Raw genomic sequence first — 9466 nt, 5'->3', positions numbered from 1 at the left:
GTAGAACGACCCATAGATTTGGAGGTTCTCACGACAGCTTTAGATAACAGGCCCCGAGATTTTCCACTGCAATTGAGTGTGCAGTCTAAACATAATAGAATGACCTGCCAATGAGTAACAGAAAATAGAAACCATGAGAATTAAGTAACCAAGTCAGAAGTAGATTCTCTCAATTTTGATCTCACTACACTCGACCCACAATATTGAGTCTCACCACACTTGTAAAACACATAGATTCTAACGTCACTCAACCCACAGTGAATTAAGTAACCAAGTCAGAAGTAAATTCTCTCAATTTTGATCTCACTTCACTCGACCCACAGTATTGAAACTCACCACACTCGGATAAAGCTTCCTTAATCTGCAGTAAAGATACAATATATATAGTGGTTAGCTTGTAAAACATATAGATTCTAAATTCACTCAACCCACAGATTTCGAGGAACTAGTGACTATATGTCTCACCACACTCGACCCACAAATAGTATTCATCTTCAAGTGATCTCACCTACACATTTAACAGCTAGTTAGATAAACACTCCATGTTAGACTCACATCCACTCAACCCACAATATACTGAACTCACATCACTCCGTGGTCCTCCCACCATTGTAAAGATGGGTCTTCAGAATGGATCTAGGGAGGTTCCATTGATCAAGAAACCAATCATCACCTGTTGCAATAGGAATGTTGCTGACAGATAACATTCTATTTCTTACCATAAGTACAATAGATTTGATGATAACCTCTACAGGTTTATATTCTTTGTTAAAAACTCTATTGTTTCTTTCAAAAAGTTTAACACTTGGTTACAAAAGGGAGTACTAACTCAATACACAAAAAGCCCTTGGCTTGAATTTACATGTAATACACCAAAAGAAAATAAGCAAAACAATCCGCCTGCCTCTAGCCTCCCAAGCTATGTCCTTGGAGGTGGCATGCTACCTGTACCTGAAAATGATGTCCCATAAAGGGTGAGCCACAGCCCAGTAGAGATATGCTAAACACAGTATGAGCAATGACTAAGACATTACCAATTGATAAATGTTCAATTTCCATAAACTGATTCATAACCCATTTCCATTCCATTCCACTTTCCATTTCTTATCAATTTCACAATTTACATCAACGGCTCAGAACCTGGCCAACCACTTATATGAGACAATGACTCATATTAAACATTTCCCATTATACAATAGATAAACACACTGGTTATATCAATATCTCAACAGATAAGCATACAAGCTATATCCACATTTCAACAGATATGCATATTAGCTATATCAACACTTCCAATGACAAGCATATGAGCTGTGTCAACACTTCCAAAGATAAGCATATGAGCTATATGAACACATCATCTGACAAGCATATGAGCTGTATCAGTGGAGTCCATCCCCTATCTCCTCCCACACAACGTCCGGTTTAGAGGTCCATCCCCTATCTTTCCCTAAACTGTGGAGTACATCTCCTATCTCCTCCCACACACACAACATATATACACAAAGGTCATATACGCAATCAATCAATACATAACGTTAATGTATTCTATCAACCGTCATACTCTATGACATATCCAATTGATTAGTTTTAGTTTGCCTAATCATCATGCATTGTCTACAACAATCAAAACTACCCTCCACCGGTAGTCCAAGCAATTATTTCTAAACAGATAATAAAAGCACCAACAGATAAAATATCAATGTTTTCAAAAGTGAGCGATTAATAAATCAAACTCCACAATTCAACCATATAATGAACCAATTTCATTATTTCCAACTCAATTCCATATAGCTACAATTTTCCCAAATTAATTATACCAATTAATTTATTCCACAAATTAGGGTTTTCTACCCCATTTCCCAATATTGACCCAATGGCCTATATATCCATAACTAACAACAATATCATTATTTTGGAACCCAAAATACATATTTTTGAATCAAAATAACAAAACCCCTTTTTAACATTTTCAAACCCTAACTTCCCAAAATCAACCATTTAACAAAATACCCAAATATCTAGGTCAAAACCCATAGTTGTGAGTAGGAATCCCTACCTCAAAAGATGACACCCAACGAAGAAGATGGTGAAAACGAAATTACTCCAAACCACGAGTTTCGCAGATCAAAAGATAGCCCTCGACGATCAACAACTCTTTTGTAAAGGCCAAAGGTGAGGAAAACACCCTAGCTAGATCAATACTTAGAGAGAAGTTAAGGTTTTAGAGAGAGGAGCTCTCAAATGGCTTTTTCGGAAAAGTAAAAGAGAGAAAGAATGAGAAAAAGTGATTTAAAACTGCCCACAGCCAACTGATGTACGACATTCTCGCTCGAGCAGAAAACACAACGCTCGAGCGTCAAGAACAAAAACTAGGTCCGCTCGAGCGCAAAAAGGTCCGCTCGAGCACCAAGACACAAGAATAAAGCACATCCGCTCGAGTGCGAAAACCAGTCCGCTCGAGCATAGATTTCCCCCTCCCAGAACTTACACCGAGAAGGTACTACCCGCTCGAGCGCCACCGCTCGAGCGTAAAGAAACCCGCTCGAGCGTAAAAATCACACCTGCAGAAGTTTTGTAGGGACACGAAATACTGGGGGTGTGCAATACCCGCTCGAGCGCAAGAAGACCTGTAACGCCCTCAAATAAATAGCATTAAACCCATCAATAGAGACATACATTTATATACAAAAGATCCACATTCTTCAATTCATCAGAGTACTTCATTACAAAAGTATTACATGTTAACAACAAAAGCAAATGCCCTACGGGCTTACAGCTTTCCAAGTTAACACTTGGTTACAAAATAGAGTACTAACTCAGTTACATATTAAGCCCTTGGCTTGAATTTACATGTAATACATCAAAGAAATAAGACAACACAAGTGTGCCCGCCTCTAGCCTCCCAAGCTATGTCCTTGGAGGTGGCATGCTACCTGTACCTGAAAATGATGTTCCCATATAGGGTGAGCCACAGCCCAGTAGAGATATACTAAACCAACTATGAACAATGACTAAAAGATTAGCAATTGATAGATGGCCAACACCGATACATCCACATATATCACATTGCAGTTTCATAGCATACAAGTCTATGTCACTTTTCATTCTCCACCTTTATTTAATAGATAAGCATATTAGCTATATCAACGTCTCAACAGATAAGCATATTACACATCATCAGATAAGCATATTAGCTATATCCACACTTCACTAGACAAGCATATGAGCTGTATCTACACTTCTCAAAGATAAGCCTATGAGCTGTATCTTCACTTCTCTAGACAAGTATATGAGCTGTATCTACGGAGTTCATCCCCCATCTCCTCCCAACACTATCCGGTTTAGAGGTACATCCCCCATCTTCCCCTAAACCGCGGAGTACATCCCCCATCTCCTCCTCTACACACAATGCATATAAACACAAAGGTTCTATACACAACCAATCAATACATAAAATTAATGTATTCAATCCACCGTCATACTCTATGACACATTCAATCGATACAACAGAACAGCAAATGAAATTAAAGGACGGCAACAAGATAGATACTACTACCAACTTCACGGAACCGAGTCCGGAATACAACAGAACAGCAAATGGACAACCGGGATCACTATAAGACCCGCTCGAGCGGACCGCCTAAAAACTGGGCAACAAGGAATTGAAACCAAGGCCTAACCAACCTGTAACAACCCTGCCCAAAAAAACCTAAAACTCAATCAAGCAGAATTAAGGGACGACAACAAGATAGATACAACTACTAACTTCACGGAACCGAGTCCGGAATACAACAGAACAGTAAAGGGACGACCGGGATCGCTATAACCTCCCCCCCTTAAAGAATTTCGTCCCCAAAATTAAACACAAGTTTTTCAAAAACAAGTTTTCTCCATTCTCAACAATATTACAACATAATATTAAATAACCCGACCCATTACCGGTCAATCCCATCTCTTTTCAAGATGTATTACTCATTACACGTAACAACCTGCATTATCAACATGCATTCCTTTGAAATCTACCAATTTCAACCTGTTTCTCATAATTTCTTAACACATGCAACATTAATATTATGCTTTAAAAACAAAGTTTAGGCCTGCCCAGTTAATGGGTTAGTGAGAGAAGCTCTGACGTCTCTCTAGAAAACTCTTGTGAGTTTTCTAGGGTTCAATATCTCATTGATTGCCGATGTCTGGAGTAAAGGAAAAAGAGTGAGACCTCTAAAAGTTGAGCTCTAAATGGGCATTAAATTGTCTTTTTCCTACCCATGTTTTGTCTTTTACCTCTTTTTTTTTTTTTTTTTTTTTTTTTTTTTTTTTTTTTTTAAATGGTGCCAGCTCATTAGAGCTGTTTGAGGACAGCTCTAATTAGAGCTCTTTAGCAAAACCCCTGGAGTAAATGCTACCATTAATGATAGAGAGGTGGGGGAAAATGCAAAGAGTAAGTCTGTAAAGATATCTGGTCTGGTCGATCGGAATCTAGGGTTTACTAAGAATCGTTTTACGACATTGTGTGACGATTTGATGGCTTCTGAAGCAGAACTGTCTACACCTAGTGGTGAGGGTATCTCAAGCGTAGATCTCAGTGTTGTTATTCCGATGGTAGATCTGCCAAGTGCGGAGGCTCATAACCAGGAAGTGGTAGTCAACGTTGAGGCAAATCGTTCTGAAGAGATGGGTATTTCGGCTCCGTTCTCGAAATTAGTGGGTTTAGACCTATCTAAATCCCCAATCGATGACGGATCTAAGGATGCTGTGCAGAGCTTGGATAAAATGAAGGGTCCGATGCTCCCAGGTCTTGGTCAGGAGCCATCTACGCCGATTGGTAATGAGATTGGCACGAGTTGGTCTGAAATCGTCGAGGAAGAGAATAATAGCTTCCTGAATCTGCCCGATAGTCTGGAGATCGCACGTAACAGGGGGGGGCCAAGCCAAATATGGTTCCTATCTCTGAAACCCAGATTCCTCTTGGAGAATCTACTCAAGGGGGAGGTGGTAGGGGGGGAAGCAGTTATCGGGGTGGGAGAGGAGGTCGCGGGGGCTCCAGTGGTAGCAGAACTGTAGAGCAAATGGATCAAGGAAACCGATCATGGGCCAATGTTACTGCCGCATCTACTCGATCAAACATCAAGCTCAGGTATGTCCCTCCAACTGCTGTAGAAGATAGTATTGTGGTAGAAATGCCAGCAAGACTTGATCCTTTGGAGAAATGGGATTCCTGCCTCGTTGGCTATTTTATTGATAAAGGAGTTGGGTATAATTATCTTCGGAACAGTGCGTTTGGGATGTGGAAGGCTAAGGGCCTTAAGGAAGTTCTTACAAATGGGGATGGTTTCATGTTCTTCATTTTTGATACCCCTGAGTGCTGTAGAGACGTTCTAGAGGGAGGCCCATGGTATATTGGGGGTTACCTCCTCATCTTGAAACAATGGAAGAGAATGATGAAGCTTGCCAAGGAGAAATCCACTAAAATCCCAGTTTGGGTGAAATTTTTTAATGTCCCCCTGGAATACTGGGACCCTGATGGCTTAAGCAGGATTGCTAGTGCAATTGGCAACCCCCTCTTTATGGATCAGCTTACGGCTCGAGGTAGTAGAGTGGCTTTTGCTAGAATCTGTGTGGAGATAGAAGCTACATCAAAGTTGCTCTCTTATTTCCAAATCAGGTGTGGTGATGATGCAGTCTTAATTAAAGCTGAATATCAGGGACTGCCTTCTGTTTGTCAACACTGTCAGATCTTTGGACATAGTACTGAGAAGTGTGTTTCCAAACAAGTGGCCCAGTTGATCTTCTTGCAGAAGGTAACCGAAGAGAATGTTAATCCTCAGGAAGAAGGTTGGACAACTGTTCAAGCTAAGGGTAAAAGGAAGGTGGGGGATCCTGAGTTAGAGACTATCCCTGAAGTGATGGAGTCCCCTGAAATCCCTTCAGATACGGAGCCCATACCTACCTCAGCTGTAGAGCCTTTGGCTGTTTCAGCTCATAATCAAGTGTTATAGGAGGATCCGGCCGAGAAGAGCTCCTCTGTGGAAGAAGTAAGTTCTGACAGTAGTGATGTGGATAGATTTCAAAAGAAGATTTTCGAGATTACAAAGCTGGTGATACCTAATGCTGCTGAAATGTTAGAGTCAGCTCTGAAGGAGGTAAAGAAGACCCCTACTGTAGCTCAGGTAAACCAGAATATAACGAACAAGTCCTCTGGCAAGGGAAGCAGCAGCCAGAGGAAGAAGAAGAAGTAACCAGTTTCAGTTGGTTGTGGTTTTTGTCATCTCTCCTTTTTGTATCCCAATGACTGTTAAAATTGCTTCATGGAATGTTAGAGGATTGAATGATCCCTCTAAACAAAAAGAAGTTAAGAATTTTGTGTTTAAAGAAAATTTTCATGTCATGGGAGTTTTGGAAACTAAAATAAAGCAAACCAATGAGAGGAAAATTTGTGAAAAATGCTTTGGTAAATGGTCTATGCTCTCCAATTCACAACCAACTGAAACTGGGAGAGTCTGGGTGTGCTGGAACAATGATTTTTGTGATCTTCAACTGATTTCCATGTCAAATCAGCATATTTTGTGTAAAATCCTTGATTTGGCTACAAATGAATATTTTTTTGCTGTTTTTGTCTATGCTGCAAATAAGCACGTTTTGAGGAAAGTATTTTTTGATACAATGTTTAATATCTCCCGTGCTAAATCCAAAGTTCCTTGTATTTTTTTGGGTGATTTTAATGCTATAAGGCACCAACAGGAAAAAAATTGGGGGTTCTCCTACCTGGACCTCTGAAAATGAGCAGTTTAATACTTATATTAACGCATCTGAATTGGCTGATCTATCTTATGGTGGATGCCAATTCACATGGGCTAATAAAAGGAGTGAGGGAGCTTTCATAGCGATCAAGATTGACAGAGTCCTGGTTAATGAGGCCTGGCTGGATAAGTTTCCTGAGTCTACGGCTACTTTTCTCCTGGCTGGTATCTCTGATCACTCTTCTGTTGTGGTCAACATTAGTGTTAACAGTAGCTCCTTTAAGAAACCTTTCAAATACTTTGACTTCTGGTCTCAACACCCAAATTTTCTTAGCACTGTTTCTAATACCTGGTTTCAATATATTCGTGGTGTCCCTATGTTCAGAATTTGTCAGAAGTTGAGACAACTCAAAGTCAGTCTTAAGCTTCTTAATAAAAAAGATTTTAGTGATCTATCCACTCGTGTCCTTATCTCTAAGGCTAGTTTGGATCTTGCTCAAATTAAGCTTGATAAGGATCCTTTGAACTGTGGGCTTCAATCGGTGGAGAGAGAGGAGTTAAAAAGATACATTGAGCTTAGCAATTTGGAAGAGTGCCTTGCTCTTCAAAAATCCAGAGTCCAATGGCTTGGTCTGGGGGATAGGAATAGCAGCTTCTTTTTTAGGTCTGTTAAGAGTAATATTAATAGAGGTAAAATCATGAGTGTGGTTATGGAGGATGGTTCTAGGTCCACTAAGTATACTGATATTCATGATACTTTTGTCCAGTTTTATACCAAGCTGTTTGGTACCCCTATCTTGGGGGAGTACAATGGTCTTGAGCGTATCAAATCGCTAGTGAATAAAAAGGTTTCTAATTCTCAATCGGCTCTTTTAGCTAAACCTGTTTCGGATGTTGAAATCAAGGAGGTTTTTTGGTCTCTTAAAGCCAATAAAGCTCCTGGCCCTGATGTGTATTCAGCTAGTTTCTTCAAAAGCTCTTGGAATATTGTTGGGGATACAGTGTCCAGATTCTTTTGCTTGGTGCTACAGTAGCAGGAGGTTCTCTTCAAGATCATAGCCTCCTGGATCCATGCTTCAGTTTGCTCTCTTCGCCTAGGTTGTTATAATTGTTTATATTTCTTGTTCACTCTTCCTATTGCTAGATTATAGGAATGGTGAACAGGTTGTTGGCTATTGTTCTGTCCTCTGTATAGCTGTGTTAGGTCCTGGGGTATGCCCCTTGTAGCTGTGTAAATTTTCTTGTTTTATTTTATCTCTTATTCACCCAAAAAAAAAGAATATTGTTGGGAAGGAGGTTACTCTTGCCATTAAGTCATTTTTTGACTCTGGTAAACTCCTCTCGGAGTTCAATAGCACCATCATTGCTCTTATTCCTAAAATTCCTAATCCTATGAATGTTGGTGACTATAGGCCTATTTCTTGCTGTAATACCATCTATAAACGCATTGCCAAGATAATAGCTAACAGAGTCAAATTGGTGCTTCCTGATCTGATTGATCCTGTGTAATCTGCTTTTGTCCAGGGTAGAAGAATCTCGGACAACATCTTTCTGTCCCAAGAGATTATGAGGGGTTACCACCGGAGTTCTAAAACTCCGAAGTGCGCTATGAAGGTGGACATCATGAAAGCCTACGATACTGTGAGATGGGAGTTTATTATTGATATCCTCACTGCTATGGACTTTCCTCCTTGCATGATAAATTGGATTAGAGCTTGTATGACTAGTCCTTCCTTCTCCATTTGCATTAATGGTAGTCTTCATGGGTATTTTAAAGGGGCTAGGGGGCTTAGGCAAGGAGACCCTATGTCCCCTTATCTTTTTGTCTTGGCTATGGAGGTCTTGGCTAGAATTCTTGCTGAAAAATCTAGAAACCCTCTTTTTAAGTTCCATTGGAGATGTGAGAAGACTAAAATTGTTAATTTGTGTTTTGCTGATGACCTTATGATCTTCTGTAGAGGGGATCCGGGGACTGTTAGTCTCATCATGCAAGGTTTGGAGGAATTCAGGAAATTGTCCGGTCTCACTCCTAATCCTAATAAGGGTAATATTTATTTTTCCGGGTGTAGTAGTGAGCTTAAAGCTAATATTTTGCACATTGCCAAATTCATTGAGGGCTCCCTCCCTGTGAAATACTTGGGTGTGCCTTTGATCACCACTAAGCTTAGAGCGTCTGATTGCCAAACTTTGGTTGATAGGATGACTAAAAGGATTAAAAGCTAGACCAATAAATTGCTATCTTATGCTGGAAGAGCCCAACTCATCCAGTCTATTCTTTTTTCGATGCAAGTTTATTGGTCCTCCATTTTTATTCTCCCTAAGAGGGTTATCCGCGACATAGAAAATCTTCTCAGATCTTTCCTTTGGTCTGGGACGGAACTGAAAAAACATAGTGCTAAAATTGCTTGGAAGCAAATTTGCAAAAAAAAAGATGAGGGTGGGCTTGGTTTTAAGGATATGGAGGTTTGGAATAAAGCGGCTATAGCCAAACATGTTTGGTATTTGTTTTCGGGTGGGGAATGTTCTATGTGGTGTCAATGGGTTAAGTCATACTTACTTAAGGGTAAGAGTTTTGGGGGTATTAAGGTGCCCAGTGATCCCTCCTGGGTTTGGAGGAAACTATTGTCACTTAGGGATTTAATTTTCCCACTTATCAAATTCAAACTTGGTAATGGAGGAAATGTGTTCCTCTGGTATGATAACTGGCACCCCTTTGGTTCGCT

This window comes from Camellia sinensis, chromosome 12 (genome assembly GCF_055761805.1).
Source record: "Camellia sinensis isolate YWXY chromosome 12, ASM5576180v1, whole genome shotgun sequence".
NCBI lineage: Eukaryota > Viridiplantae > Streptophyta > Magnoliopsida > Ericales > Theaceae > Camellia > Camellia sinensis.
The sequence above is the reverse complement of the archived record's forward strand: the minus strand, read 5'-3'. Positions refer to the sequence as shown.